Source organism: Amblyomma mixtum, chromosome 10 (assembly GCF_055824585.1).
Source record: "Amblyomma mixtum isolate Tamu chromosome 10, ASM5582458v1, whole genome shotgun sequence".
Lineage (NCBI taxonomy): Eukaryota > Metazoa > Arthropoda > Arachnida > Ixodida > Ixodidae > Amblyomma > Amblyomma mixtum.
In genome coordinates this window covers 187,035,738-187,052,282 of record NC_143021.1, presented here as the reverse complement: position 1 = coordinate 187,052,282, position 16,545 = coordinate 187,035,738, and the positions used below count along the sequence as shown (strand labels likewise).

Genomic DNA, 16,545 nt, shown 5'->3' with positions numbered 1-16,545 from the left:
TCTCCCGAGCTGTCGCAAACGTAAGCTCCGGCTCCGCCAGCAACCGACGCTGAAGAGTCTCGCTTCGCACCCCGCACACTAGCCGGTCGCGCAACATGTCATCGAGCGACGCACCTAAATCGCAGTGTTCCGAGAGATGTCGCAATTCTGCGATGTAGTTGGCAATTGACTCACCGGGCTGCTGTTGACGTGTGCCAAACTTTAAACACCGTACTGTCACTGACGGTCGCGGTGAGAAGTGGTTTGAGAGACGCCTGACGATCTCATCGTAGGCCACGGCCGACGGCGCATCCGGAGAACAAAGGGAGCGAACGATGGCACATGTTGCTGGGCCGCAAACGCTGCAGAGCGTTGCTCGCTTCTTCTCGTTACCGTCGATGTCGTTTGCTTGAAAGAAAAATTCGAGGCGCTCCAAATACAAGGGCCAAGACGTCGCCTCCATCGGAACGAATTCCCCAATTGTGCCCAGCGCAGTTGCCATTTTTACCTCGTCGCCAATTGCGCACAATTGCGCACAATTTGCCACCAGCAATAAAGGACATAACACATGTAGCTCAGGGAAATGCTTTATTTTTCGAGATACTTAACTAGCGCCTCAGTGAGACGTTTCTCTGTTGCGGCTGATTCACGGAGAACCTCTAACTCCATTCTTCTCAGTTCCATTTCTTCTTTTCGGCTCTCTTTGATGTCGGAGCATAACTGCCTGTTCGTGCTGACTAGCTCGGCCAGCAGACTCTTTTGCGTGGCATGCCGGCTTTGTTTTGCTGCTTGGCGGCCTGCTTCCACTGGTGGAGCCCTGCTGCTGTCCTCTGTGTCCACTACTGGTGAAGAGGTTGAGGGCACTGCAGCAGACTCCAACAGCACTTCATGTGCTGGTGCCAGAGGCGTCAGACCAGCACTGCCATCCATTGCACAGTCTTCATCAGCTGCTCCTCCATTTTGCATGCTATCAATTATCTGAGAAAGCAAAAATATACCGCATGTAAACATATTTGTGCTTCCAAGAATACACATGCAGCTCAAGCAACACTATTTTTGTAGGTACTTGAGAAATAATTACCTGTTGCATGCAGCCTTCACAATCTGAACAGGCGCATTAAACCCATTCCTATATTGAATATTCTGCACTACTTTAGCATTTTGTGGTGAATGTGACATTTCTCATGAGCAACTTTCATGTGTACATGATTTGAACTCATAGTTTTTCAGCGCAGCGGCACACGGCCAAAGAAAAGAAGCAGGAAGAGAAGAAGGACGAACACAGCGCTGTGTTCGTCCTTCTTCTCTTCCTGCTTCTTTTCTTTGGCCATGTGCTGTTGCGCTCAAAAACTATGAGTTCAAATCAAGTATACCAACTAGCCTAAGAACAAACTCTACTGAAGTTCATGTGTACATTTTTACTCACCCGCAAGAGGCGCTTGAGGAACTGGAATGAATGAATGAGCTGTTTATCTAGAAAGGGAGCCTCAAGGCCTTTTGTTGGGGAATTGGGTTAAGGAAGGGAAAAGTAGGGTTCAATTAATAGATGAAAGAACGGCATGGGTGGTCCAGCCAATCTCGACACTTCACCCGTATAAAAGACTGCAACATGTATAATATCCTCGTGGGACATTTGTGATGTACGGTTAGCACAGGCCACACACGATTCGCGCTAAATAGCCAAACAGCAGTCTCTCTTTGTAACTTACTTCCACAAATTCTTTCTTTCTCCATACCCCCAATCTCAAACGGCTCAAAAGGAGTCAAACACCGGATTCCCGCTCCTAATGCAACGATTTCTAGCCCACTTCGCCAATACACGGTCAATTTGCCACGGCTGTGTACTGTGCAAGCCTCGGTGTGGTCTCAAAGGATCGTGCTCAAAGCTCTGTCATGCTCTCTTCAACACGTCATAATATACGCATACTGTGCCTGTAGTGGAGGAAAAAAACGAGGGTATTTTACTTTATTTGCAAATACCAGAAAGAGCTGGGGGGAGGAGAACGAAGTGTGTCCACAACACGCCGACTAGTTTCACCAAGCCGATGTGTCTCCGTCGAGACGGTGTGTTTCTCTTGAAGTTGGAAGTTTGCGCACTCTGGACTTGGGCACATTTAGCACGATAAATAAAAAAATTAAACCCATTAAACCCATTCCTATATTGAATATTCTGCACTACTTTAGCATTTTGTGGTGAATGTGACATTTCTCATGAGCAACTTTCATGTGTACATGATTTGAACTCATAGTTTTTCAGCGCAGCGGCACACGGCCAAAGAAAAGAAGCAGGAAGAGAAGAAGGACGAACACAGCGCTGTTCGTCCTTCTTCTCTTCCTGCTTCTTTTCTTTGGCCATGTGCTGTTGCGCTCAAAAACTATGAGTTCAAATCAAGTATACCAACTAGCCTAAGAACAAACTCTACTGAAGTTCATGTGTACATTTTTACTCACCCGCAAGAGGCGCTGTGGGTATTGAATCAATAAATATGCCAAGTTTCCATGTGTCATGCCATAGAGGATCAATGTGTCTGGTTCCTGATAAGTTGCACAAAAAGAAAGAGGTCTTTCTCATGCTGGGTTCACAACTAGGAGCCCTGCATTGGGCTATAGAAGCGTACTTACCATTTCAACAGTGGCACCATCGCCACTCATGGTCTCCTCCACAAGGCTGCTGTCATTGACAGGCAGGCGGCCAAGAAACCTGGCAATTTCTTTATAGAAACGCCATGTGATGGCGCCTTGCCCTGTCGTTTTTCGGCTCAGCAACCTGCATGAAACGTATGACTTTGTAGCAGTGGTGTTTATAAGCTGCAGAGGACTCTACATGACTGCTGCTAGGAAAACCGTCGCCTCTTCTGAACATGCAGTCACTGCTGATCTGCCCAGCAATGTGTTGCATGTATGTACTTTCAGTGCTTACACTAGGACCAGTCAAGGGGAGTGAATTCCAAGTAAATATTTCGGCACCGCAATGCTTCTGCGCAAAACTAATACATGTGCACATGTATTATGCACCAAGTAGTCGCCGCGGGGAACGGTTTAGAAAAAGTTTGGCATCCGAGACACAAGGTAAAACCAAGATGCCTTGCAAAAAGAATCAGAAAATTAAAATAAAGTGGAAGTCGTGCGATAAAAATTACGCACAAATACATGAAGCATTTACAAACCTGGCTGAAGTAAACGCAGATATCACTACTACGTTGCGGTGTATGTTGAATCACGACTAAAGGCATGAATATAGAATGACACATAACTTATAATTACCGCCGAGTCAACGGCGAAACACAAAACGACGACTGTTTTCCGTACCGTTTTAAAACGTGGCGCGATAGCACAAGCTGCTCAATACCCACAGAGATTCGGCACGCGAAAAAAATCAACCGCCACTTGCGTCTATCTCTGCGCTAAACAGCGTGCGACGATGCAGGAGTGCGATCTCGCATCTGAAAACAGCACGATGAATGAGCAGCGCACTGTAAGGCAAAATGAAAAGGAAAGGCGCCACTTACCGGTATCTGTTTCCAAGGTTTTCAATCTTCGATTTGATCTCCTTTACGGTCTTATCAACCCCTTGCGCACGCAGGCACTCACAGATTGCAACGTATACGCTCATGTTGCGCTTCGCGCGGCGCAAATCGCTGAGGTGGTCTTCCCACACTTTAATCAGCGCCCGCGTTTCGTCGTCGGTCCAGTGCGTCTTCTGCTGGGCTGGCGAAGCTGCGGGGTTGTCTTCCATGATATTGTAATCAATGACCACGCTATAACCACGCTGCTCAACGAAGGATGGAGGACGGCGATAAACGGCGAGGACGGTTTGTAAATAAACATGGCCGTCTCTATGGTAGCCGTCGGCGACTGGGAAGAAGAGTATTGTTGCGCAAAATCGCTTCAAATACCCTGTTTTACATCGAAAAACGATTCAAAAGTTCATTACAACAATTAATAGAAGCGTTTACTTTGATTACATTTTGTTTTTACTAGAAAATTTGTAAAATTTGACTAAGCCGCTGTCGTCGAGATTACACAGGTCGCGCTTGCATGAGTTCGGTAAACTCATTCACTGGGCGAATGTCGTTAGCTGTGAATGTCATTGACTGTGACCGTGTAGCAGCAAAAAAAACGCCATTAACACGTAATGTCATTCGCTGCGAATGACATTACATGTACCGTGTGACAGGGGTATAAGTCGGCTTGACGAAGCCAGGAAACGACAACGGGCTTCGGAGACAGATGAAGAACGCGAACAGCGCCTTGCTAAGCGGCGCGCTCAAGAAGCTGCTAGAAAGCCGCACCGCGCCTCTATCTATCAATCAATCAATCTTTATTTTTGCATTTTTAGTACATATAAGAATGCAGGGAGTGGGGACAAAAAGCTGCTCTGAGGCAAGCTTGACTGGGTCCCCACCCCCTTTACATGGCAGTTTGTGCAGCAGTTATGCATGAAATGTTGAATGTTTAAAAGAAAACAATTCATAGCACATGCGATTTTCGCGCAGGAAATGAATAATGTTGCAAATGCAGTCTTGTTAAAATATAAAAAAAATACAACGAAATGCAACAAACACTCGCGTGATAGCAGACCTGAAAAATGACAATGTTAATAAGGGAAAAGAAATAGTAAAGACAAATGGACACAACTACAGTACTCTGGGATGAAATGACGTATTACAAAAGCTCTGTTTTTGGTTATGAAGATGGCTGACACTGTTAAACGCCATGAAACTGGTTGATGAAATGAAGTTTTATATTACATTTAGTGGCTGTTTGCAGGTCGATTTCCTTTATTAATAATTTGTTCAATAATCTCGGAACGCGATTTTCGCCGCCATCTAGCCCGTGTGTTAGCCTGGTGAATGGCACGTGCCATGTTCCTTTATTCCTAAATACATACCCCCTGCCGGGAAGGCTTTTTAAACTACATAAAGACAAAAATGCATCGTTATTAGTTTTTAAGCTATGTTTTTATCTCATCGACAGGTTAGCCACATAATGTTGGAAAGGGTATAATTTTGTATTCATAGTAGGTATTGTGTAATGGGCTTTCACTTGGAATGTTGACTACGTGACGAAAGGCTTTCATCTGTAGAGGAAAAATCTTATTTGTGTTCTCTTTCGATGTTGTGCCCCATACAAGTTTGCAGTAATTTATTTGAACATAGAACAACGCGTTTTATATTAATAGCTTAAATTTGAGTTGTAAAATGTAACGAAGCCTCCAGAGTACTCTTGATATTTTGGCAAGATTGGGTAATATATGCTGCACGTGTGAGTTTATTTATTTTTTATTTATTTATTATACCCTCAGGGTAGAAATGTACATTATAGAGCGGAGGGGCGGATGCAGAGGCATAGGCATTGTACACAAAAAGTTATTAGTAAAAAATATACACAATCTCTGTAAAACCAGTACAAAAACAAAAGTAAGCATACAAAGAATGAAGAAGAACAAAGGTGCAAAAGTAAATTACAAAATCGGTAACGGTGTTAATAAATACAAAAAATATGGCCAAGAAAAGAAATAAAAAACAAGGAATACAGTTCCTAATAAACAAACAGCAGTAATGGGAATATGAACGCCATCTATGAAAGCCATGATGATGATATGTGCACCAGCTATGAAAAAAAACTTTGTAATGCGGATTTAAAGTTCTCAATTTCAGATATGCTTGTTAGTCATGCTGGTAGGTTATTCCAGTCATTGCTTATCCGAGGAATAAACGAGTATGAATATGCAAGCGTATTTGAGTGTGGAATATGTCCCTTTTAGCTGTGGTCACGGCGAGTTGAAATGTATGATGGCGGTTGAACCCAAAAATAGCGCAAGGTTGTGTTATGGTAGTATTTTTTATGAAAGAGAGACAGGCGAGACAGCTTTCTTCGGGTCGATAAAAGTGGTAGTTGTATTTAGGTTTTCATAATAGTAACGCTAGCGGTCCTTTGGTTGTTGTTTAAGATAAACCGGGCTGAGCATTTTGTATTGCCTCAAGAGAATGTATGAGTGTTAGGTGACCGGGATCCCAGACAGATAACGCGTATTCAAGTTGTGGACGAATGTAAGTTGTGTACAATAATAATTTTATTGATGATGGTGCAAGGCGGAAATTACGGCCTACATATCCAAGGGTGCTACTGGCTTTAGAAGTGATAACTGACATGCGATTTCCAAGATAGATTATTGGTAATTACATTTAGTGGCTGTTTGCAGGTCGATTTCCTTTATTAATAATTTGCTCCATGATAAGTGCTGTTGAAATGTCACGCCAAGTGTCTTTGCTGCTGAAACTCCTTCAATAGGATCATTGCCGATATGAATGTTAAAGATGTAGATAATTGGCTTTTGATAGGATGTAAATAGCACAGCTTTGGTTTTTGCACTGTTGATCTGCAGGGAATTTCTATTGCTCCATTCGTATAAGTTTTGAAGTGTCGAATATACGTTATTGCACAAATCACTGGGATTATCTCACTGAACAAAAATACTTGTGTCATCCGCATAAACAATAAGTTGTGATTCCTCGGCTATATTCCCTATATCATTTATATACAAGTTAAAAAGCTGTGGCCCCAATATGCTGCCCTGAGGAACGCCTGCATTCAAGTTCAAGAGAAGAAAAATTATTTATAGCAACGCATTGTTTTCTGTTTGAAAGATATGATTTGAGAATTTCCAAGGCAATGCCTGGAAACCCATAAAATACTAATTTTGCTATCAGCGTTTGGTGATTTAAGCTGTCGAATGCTTTTGTGAAATCTATGAAAATGCCCATTATTAATTTCTTTTTCGGAAGCCAAACTGGAAAGTGGAATTTAATGAATGCTTATTGCAGAATGAGTCCAGCCTCAGCAATACTAACTTCTCAAGAGGATTTTAGAGAACGGGAAGGACAGATATGGGGCGATAGTTTGAAAATGCATTTTTATCGCCTGATTTATAAATAACAGTCACTTTAGCACGTTTCATGTTATCGGGAAATACCCCTGATGAGAAACATAAGTTGTATATGTGATTGAGCACAGGCAAAAAGTAGTCTAAGACAAACTTGATCGGTGTAATTCTAAGACCATCAATATCTCTTGTGTTGCTATTGCTTGGCGATGTAAAGACCGAACGTATTTCATTCTCAGATGTTGGATAAAAAAAGCGGTATGTTCGTTACGATTACGCAAGTAGCCCGTCAAACGTTCATCATGACCACTTTTTACTAAGTTAACAAAATAGGAGTTAAATGCATATGCGAGCTGAAGGCCCTCGAGAGTTTTCCGTTGTGTGTTTCTTGAATATCGTCATTTCTCGATTTATAGCGGTTCATGATGGTATTTAGAGCGCGCCATAGCTCATCGGTGCGATTATTTGCCCTGCCAAGTAAGCTGTTAAAATAAGCCTGTGTTGCAGTTGCAAATTAGCGAGGTCTGCTGGGTTCCTATTTTTTATGAATTGCGCATACATGGACGTCTTCTTACGGATCATAGCAAGCCATTCGGCCGTAATCCAAGGCTTCTGTACTTTTTTAGGTTTTTTAACATTTTTAATTTTGAAGAAATCCCTGTAAACGCGTTTGAAAATATCGAGGAAAATATCATATGCCTCATTTGCTTGGCGAGATTCGAACACGGCGTCCAAGTTTGTCGAAACCGAATCGTCTACAAGCGGTGATGACCCCGAATGGAACGCTATGGATGCTTACGCAACCTACCAGGTTTAAACAAAGCTAAGCCCCAGCAAATTTTTTTCCCGCGAAAGTTTGGAATAGTCTTCGCCTCACTAGCCTATGCTTACTAAACTCTTTTCTCTTGAACTGTTCACTGCAAAAATCTATGCAGTAAATCACAATGTTAGTCTGATGTTTTCGGGGAAGCGCCAGCGTGGAGAACGTTTGCAATAAGGAAGTAATTACTCAAACTAAGCGCTGTCGCATGGCTACAAAAAGAAAAGCTACACAGGTTCCACAGAAACTTTGTAGATCAAGGAAAATTTTCCCTGGTCTCGGGTTTGAAACCGGAACCACTGCCTCACTGAGGTAGCAGCGCTACCAACCAAGCAAACAAGGGCGGTTAGCATATGGTGGGGCGAGCTTCGAAGTGGGGGCGGGTGTGGTCCAATATTTTCGCAGAATTCCTTAATATTCAAATGATTTGTTATAAGGAATTCCTCAATACCATCCACCCATGTGCAACCGCACAGCTGCAAAATAAAGCTTCAAAACTTTCCTTTGTAGCTGTATGGCTGCGAATAAATGCTAATGCTCTAATTATTCCCTTATTAGTTAGAAGCGAATTCATCAAGCTCCCTTTCTACACCATGTCAAAGCTCACCGCTCAAACATTGTCCGTAGAAAAATATGAATTTTTAATGCATGCACACTTCAGATACCCGCACACATTATACATTAAGTATATGCCCATATGTCTCTTGCAGTGCTGCAAGAAGGGAGGCAGGGAGGAGGCCTGTATACATATTACGGTGACCATTGCTGTGGATTGCTTGTAAAGCTGCAAGTACAATTTTTTTCTTTGTCAGATGTGCAAATCCACTGAAGGGTTCTATTTTGAATTGCTGACAAATAATTTAAAGTTGTGGCCTTAGCGATTTGAAACATTTGATTTTGTAATTATGATGGTTTTTAGACCCTTGTACTCCAGCTTCGCTTGTTCCAGTAAATGTGTTTGGCCCGATGGAAAACTCGCGATAAGAAGCGCTTAGTCACTGTAAAACCGTTATTGGACGTTTAGCGGCAGCATAAATTTCAGTGCAGGCAGGGAAACCTGCAGTAAGATTTCAAGCTCAGTATCAAAACCTGTGATGGATACGAAGCAGAAACAACGTCGTGTGCCTCACGCATCGGTCGCGAACACTCTAACCAACGCCGCTAGTACGACTAGCTGCAAAATGCCAAGCTCATTTCAGCATTCGGAAAACACGGTGTACATAGCGAGCTTCCGCAGGGGCACATTTCTCTGCCTTGACGGAAAAGCGCTCGCTCCGACCCTTTCACTTCCTTTACGCGAGCACTTTTTCACATGCTTTACCGCTTATACAGGCGCAGTAAATTCACCGTAAGCACTTGTTACTCGCCGCGGTCCTTTGCGATCGTTGCAGCAATTAGGAACGCTTCCGAGGACCACAAACAGCTCCAACTAAACGCTTCTTCACACCGCCACAGCATAAGTTTTCTGTTTGGTTGGTTGATTGGCTGTTATTTAACGACCCAAATTCAAGGGACGCGGGGTATCAGGGACGCCCTAGTGAAGGGCTCCGGAAATTTCGTCCAAATGGGGTTCTACAAACGTGCACTGACATCGCACAGACGCTTTGCAGACGCCAAAAGCAGCGCCATAGCAACGCGTTCAAGAGCAGACGACAGGAGAGCCGGCGCTTCGTTCGCCATTGACAGGGAGAGTCTTTCCCACGCTCTGCACAGTCTCCTGTGAGGCACTGTAACTATGGTAAAGGCGACCATAGCGTAATCGTGGGAGCATAGTATACTGACTCTATCAGGGAGATACCCTTCATGATGTGCCCCAGCAGCGTAACCAGTAGCGGCCCTCTTTCTAAAGTATTCGATCGCATCGCCAGCACCATCGCACTGTGTTTGTGTTAACGTTTCGCAAGCGGACGCATTTTTTCAACAGTAACCACTGGTGTCTGCAAAGAAAAAAGTATAAATTTTTGTCCTTTGATGCACCAGGTACACAACGCTCAATTCAAATTGCCGATGAACTCAGTAACCCGTTGAAGAGTGGGCAACTACAGCTGGCTTCAACGCCACTTCTTTCGCCATCAGCGCGGAATGACTTAATTGCTAAGCACCTACAGGGCCGCTTCACAATCACAGAAGCTAAAAGGACACCTCTGACTCTGTTTTAATGTTTGATTTTATCCGATTGCCTGGATTCGGCGTACCAACTCAGAAAACGATGACAGGGCTTGTCGTCGTAATTATTGCGCAGACCCGTCATATGTGTGTCATTGTTGTTAACAGATGGTTTTGCCCTGGCTACCAAGAGGAGGACGAAAACTGCACACATTGCGCGTGCCATGGAGTAGACCCGTACCCTGGTGATTCTTTCATTCGTCCGGCTTGAAGGGCCGATCGTGAGCGGTTTTTAGTCGCACATCAAGCTATCCTACCAGTGATCCAAGATGACGATATCACGGGCAGCGCAGGCGAGTACCGGGAGTACGGTACATCACCCTGCCATGGACGCTGATCGAACTGTCGAGGGCACTGCGCAGGTTGGTCAGCCCAGAGAAGAGATGCCTGCCTTGTCAGCATTCTCTGTTAACCTTCCCGATGAGCGCGTCCCACCACGACTTCGCGTGTCTTTTCTCGACGGGCCGACAACGCCGCACCGCGCAGGAGCGCAATCCTCAAGCTTCCTGGGGGACCCTCGCCTTGAAGTGCTGAGCCTGGATACAATGGAATTTTCGCACACTGCTCAGGCGGTTCAAGTCTCCGACTACTTTTCTCAGCCTCCCAATTTGGAGGCCAGTGCTCCATGGGCGCAGACCACGCCGGTGAGTTCTACACTGGAGTCGGTACTTGGGGGGTAGAGTGGGTGGAATGTAACGGTCGCTGCCAGTGTGCCCCAGGAAGAAGGGTGGCAAAGCGCCGAGGGGAAGTTGTGTTAATGAAATACTGCGATGCTTGCTCAAAGCCGGCCTGATCAAGTGCTGAAATTCAGTGACGGCGCGAAAGGTAGGCGACGGGCAACGGCAAAAATAGTCAAGCAGGCACCATGCCTACTCATAAGTTAATCCTCGGCGCCTTCCCAAACAAAAATTTTCTGCCGCCGTTCCCACCTAGGTATTGTTAAAGGGTCAGTCTACCCACCGAGATGAGTGTATAAATAATGACATATTCTGGTAGTTGGCACCCTATAACATCAATAACGAGGGAACTGCTCCCGGTTTAGGCGGGAATTTATATTTTATTTCAGCGTTAAAAGTCGCGTAAAAATGCACGGTGGCGACCCCAAACGTTCATTTTCTCCAAGCAAGTGGTAGTCTATTTTTGTAGAAGCATAAGTGAATATACTACGCACCGTTAGTATGCCTCAATGTCAAAGAAACATACGTTTTGTTCTAGTAAACTGTCGAAGGCATACCGCTCGCTTTTTCTCTAAATCACTTGAATATTTGTAGTTTTACGTACGTTAAACGCAGGCACTTTCCCAATTTTACTTCAACGTATGCTAGCAGAGACGCAAAAATAAACTCGGCCTATAGTGGCGCCATCTGGTTGTCAGGACGGGAACCATTGCTGTAAACAATCCGACTCTCCACTTAAGCCTAGAAGTGGCAGAATCGTTACTCTAATTATGTAAATAAAGCGAATTTCTCAGTTATACATTTTCTTATAGGCGAGATGAGACGAGGCGAAAGACCGGCGCCCCATTTATGTCCAGTGAACGCACTGAAAAAGGCACCAACAACGAGAATTCAGTCCGCAGCGAGAGGTCCAGCTTCGACGGGCGCCGCAATGTTTGTCCCCGCGCGGTGGAAATCCAGTTTGTTGCCAGATGAGACTACCATCTCATACAGATGTGTTCCCACATTAATAAATTCTATTTTAAAATGTTCTACCACACTTATGGGCACCACAGCTGGCTAAACGGTAATTTGAGTAAAGAGCTATCGGTTGCCGCAAAGAAAATATGGCCGATAAAATTCAGTAGACTAACCCTTAAAGGAGAATATTCTTTGCCTCTTTGCGCAGCTTGTGATGTCAAAAGCGTTGCATTTCTGCTATCACGGAAATAGTTACATAACGTGATCATGTGATTGGAGGAGGACGCTGCAGAGTACGTTCAGTATTTTGCCCGCAGTAAAATTTGGTCATCGTGCGTACAACATACTGACACTATAATTTCGAAAACACTATTGAGTACGCCCTGTATTTAGTATGCATAGTAATATTTGGCCATTGTGCCTATAATATACTGTCACTATAATTTGGCTACTAAGATGTGTTGCCATAATGGCTGCCCCAGCTGTTTCCAGAATGTAGAGCTCTCAAACTAAAGTCGGCATATTCACTCTACGCAGGAGGAACCTGGCTTCAGGACCTCTACTCCGCAAGGTGCCTGGACCCCGACCAACACGAGAGTTGACTATGCCTTCGAGTGGAACATGGCTGATGACGAGAAAGTGGGAAACCTGCTGAAGCATCTAGCGCTGCTTGCTGCCGAGAGGCCTCGCGGCTGGACGGTTCCGGAGTCGATTGCCTACATCTCTCAAATTCCAAGCTGCGCTGGATGTGTGGAAGAACTGAGGCAAGAACTATCTGACAGGGAAGGTTTGCTCATGCTCAATGAGTATTACCTAACAATTGTCATGGGCATGAGGTTCGAGATGGCCTTCAAGGTATTGGATGTGGTCAGGTCGCTGATTGAAAACCCGGCATGACTAGTGTAACATCATCTGCATCAGGACCTGGCCTCGGACCAGATAGAGCAGCACATCAGCATGCCTTCATGTGTCATCAACGGAGATTGGGATGGCGCAGGACATCAACACGCCTTCATCTCTGACCCACGGAGATTGGAGGGCCCCAAAATTCATCAACGTTGCGCCTCGAGTGACCGTGCTCCTTGGAGTATGTGAGGTCTTGCTCCAGTGTGTTCGTCAAAATAAACAGGTTTTTTTTTGGATTTGTTCTCTCCCTGTCACTGCTCGGCGATATTGCCTTGTGTACCCAGTCCCAAAGCAACTGGAACTGAGTCACCAGGTGCCATATCTTATAAATTTAGTGTTCATATGAACGCAGGGCAACAGGCAATGGGTGCTTGGAACTAACTAGCTGGATACTGGGAGGTAAGTGCAGCTTTCATGAAATGTCGAGGTCTGTGCTCATTAAAGGGACTGACATATTAATTACTGACCGAAACACGTGTCATGAGATTACATTCGAAAAGAAAGTTCCATAATGTAAGAATGGCGCAGTGCGATATAGCAGGAAACAAAAATATAAAATTTTAATTTGGCATTGAAAAACGCCTAAGATGCAATGTCTTGCAGTGAAACGTTAGCATTATTTGTGTACCCACCGTTTGCGAAAAAGAAGATCTGCTAAAAATGGATTTCTAACATATTGTATAAATTTCGTATTTATTTCGCAATTTTTCGGTTCCTATCTTTAAACTGCAATACGAATGCTTTCTGAGTATAGTATGAATAACATTTTGAACGTTCTTAAAAGTACGTGAAAAATACACTTTTCCACGCTTAGTATATTTGTAATGCATTAGGTTACAATAGAAAATTACATAATTTGTTTGCAATTGGTCGGACAGGCGGGAACGATTCTCGAATGCCACGCGGACAGGGAGGACGCAATCGAGAGGTAAGATGGAGGCTCCGAATTTTGCCGCAGGCAATTCTCAATTGGCAATTATCATAATTGCCAATTCGGTCTTCCTTTCGTTCTGCATAGCAGCAGATCTGAAACATGATGCAAATGAGGAAAACTTGCACAGCAAACATTGATAACCATTGCAGCTTCAAACCAAACACCTCGAAATACGCATGCGAGCAGCAACAAGCTGGGCGACAGGCCGACGTCACCAGTGTTGACGTCGCTGCTTCTGTGTTTGTGGCTAACACGATGAGCCAAACTGTGCCTGGGGAATTTCTTCGGCATCAGGACCCTGTGCGCCGTGATGAAGCCCCGCATGACGGTTCGTTCTCGTGCAATTTTGCGCACAAGTAGCATTAACGCCGGGTGCACTAAAACGGTATATTTTGGTGCGACAATCCTCTGTTTTGCAAAAACTTAATTCAACCATCTGTGGTCTGACAGAACTCTATCGAAGGAGACATTCGTGTACAGTAGTGAAAAAAAAGATATATTGCCACGTCGTGGTGACTGCAGTCCGGTGAGCAGGAAAACAGCGAGAGTGGTTTCGAACCGAAACTTTTATGCGAAGCATATTACTAGAGGTACACTACAGCCCTTCGCCGTGGTTACGCGCCGTGCACACCACGTGGTACAGTTACGTCACACCACGTGACATACCACGTGACACATGACGTCACGACAGAGGTAGACGGAGGTACACTACAGCCCTTCGCCGTGGTTATGCGCCGTGCACACCACGTGGTACAGTGACGTCACACTTCGTGACATACCACGTGACACATGACGTCACGACAGAGGAAGATGGAGGTACACTACAGCCCTTCGCCCTGGTTATGCGCCGTGCACACCACGTGGTACAGTGACGTCACACACGCGACATACCACGTGACATATGACGTCATGACAGAGGAAGACCGAGGTACACTACAGCCCTTCGCCGTGGTTACACGCCGTGCACACCAAGTGGTAGAGTGACGTCGCACCACGTGACACATGTCGTCACGACAGAGGAAGACAGAGGGACACTACAGCCCTTCGCCGTGGTTACACGCCGTGCACACCACGTGGTACAGTGACGTCACACCACGTGGCATACCACATGACATATGACGTCACGACAGAGGAAGAGGGAGGTACACTACAGCCCTTCGCCGTGGTTATGCGCCGTGCACACCACGTGGTACAGTGACGTCCACCACGTGACATACCACGGGACACATGACGTCACGACAGAGGAAGACGGAGGTACACTACAGCCCTTCGCCGTGGTTATGCGCCGTGCACACCACGTGGTACAGTGACGTCACACACGTGACATGCCACGTGACACACGACGTCACGACAGAGGAAGACGGAGGTACACTACAGCCCTTCGCCATGGTTACACGCCGTGCACACCACGTGGTACAGTGACGTCACACCACGTGACACATGACGTCACGACAGAGGAAGACGGAGGTACACTACAGCCCTTCGCCGTGGTTACGCGCCGTGCACACCACGTGGTACAGTGACGTCAGACCACGTGACATATTTCGTCACGACAGAGGAAGATGAGGGTCCACCTCGCGCCGTCACTCTGGTTGCACGCCGTGCAGACAACGTGGTACAGTGACGTCACACCACGTGACATACCACGTGACACATGACGTCACGACAGATCGCCGTCACGCGTTGGGAGAGGGAGAACGACGCCATCGCACAGACACCTGAATGCCTCGAGCGGTTCGAATTCACACTCGGTGTAGGTGAAACGCTCGCTCCACCGGGCACGCGGACGCGGCTTCCGTGGCAATCCAGGCGGCCACCCAACGCGCGTCTCGGCGTTCCGCTGTAGCCATGCCGTTGTCTTCTCCCACGACGAAGGCTTCTAGTGGTTGTATTAAAATGACCAAGTATTCAATCAAGGAAAGCCATGTATTACCAAGCCTAGCCATCAATATGCTTCGCATCTGACCAGGGTTAACCAAGTTAAGCCTCAGCCATTTCTTATTTGGACTGACTTGAGCCCGCAATGAACTGCATCACTCGGCTGTGGCGCAGCAACAGGCGTGCCCCGCGGTCGTCGAACAGAATTCCCGCCGCTCTCGGCCATGCTCAATTTAAAGCTGATAGCGAACTTTGCAGATAAAGCGTACAAAGTTGCTGCAACATTCTGGAACAACCTAGAATCAGCTCCGCCTGGATGCGATCAGTTGAGATAAATCTGGTCACGTCTTGCATCACAGGGTGATTAAAGCTGCGTGCTGGGCTATATTTTCAATATTTCGGTATATTGCACACATGCCTAGTACCGCGCGGCCACCGCGCTTAGTCGAGACGACGACGAAGCAGCGGTTGGCTCGACAGGCGCGCTCGGGCTTCACCTGGCTCTGGGATTACAGGGACCGACCTTATTCTTAGGTTCTCCCCTACGGCTACCTGCACGGCTTTCCTTGGGTCGTGGCAATATATAGAAAACATCGCACACAAAAAAGACCTATTTGCTATTTCTGAATATACTGTGATGCAATAATTTCCCATTCTTCTGTCAGTAGTTGCTGTGGCTGTAACAACTTGCGTGCAGTTAATTTTTAATTTTTGTCCTTTCATGGGCGCTTTCCATTGGGTTCGTTTTCCATCACTTCTATATTACTATTAACTTGCTGTCAAAGTAACTTTCAGGTTGCACATTCTGCGGTTACATGGACTACTGCGTTTTTTGATCAGCAGTAGGCGAAGCTGGTAACATAGTGCCTTGCAAATTAAATGGCAGTTATCCATGGCCAAAGCTATGTGATGAAACACCAACAGATTGTACTGGATTTCAAAGTAGCGCAGTCTTCGCCTTCACAAGTGTTGAAGAGATATAGGTTATGAGCAGGTTTTTTTTTATGCGAAGTATATTACTAGAGGTACACTACAGCCCTTCGCCGTGGTTACGCGCCGTGCACACCACGTGGTACAGTGACGTCACGACATAGGAAGACGGAGGTACACTACAGCCCTTCGGCGTGGCTATGCGCCGTGCACACCACGTGGTACAGTGACGTCATACCACGTGACGACGTCACGACAGAGGAAGACGGAGGTACACTACAGCCCTTCGCCGTGGTTATGCGCCGTGCACACCACGTGGTACAGTGACGTCACACCACGTGACATACCACGTGACACATGACGTCACGACAGAGGAAGACGGAGGTACACTACAGCCCTTCGCCGTGGT

The 16,545-nt window shown here is 45.9% G+C and overlaps 1 pseudogene; it reads right to left on the bottom strand.

Annotated features, from left to right (window-relative positions):
* Positions 1-367: 367 nt before the first annotated feature.
* LOC149327974 (uncharacterized) lies at positions 368-3,799 on the bottom strand (annotated as a pseudogene).
* Between the last annotated feature and the right edge of the window lie 12,746 nt (positions 3,800-16,545).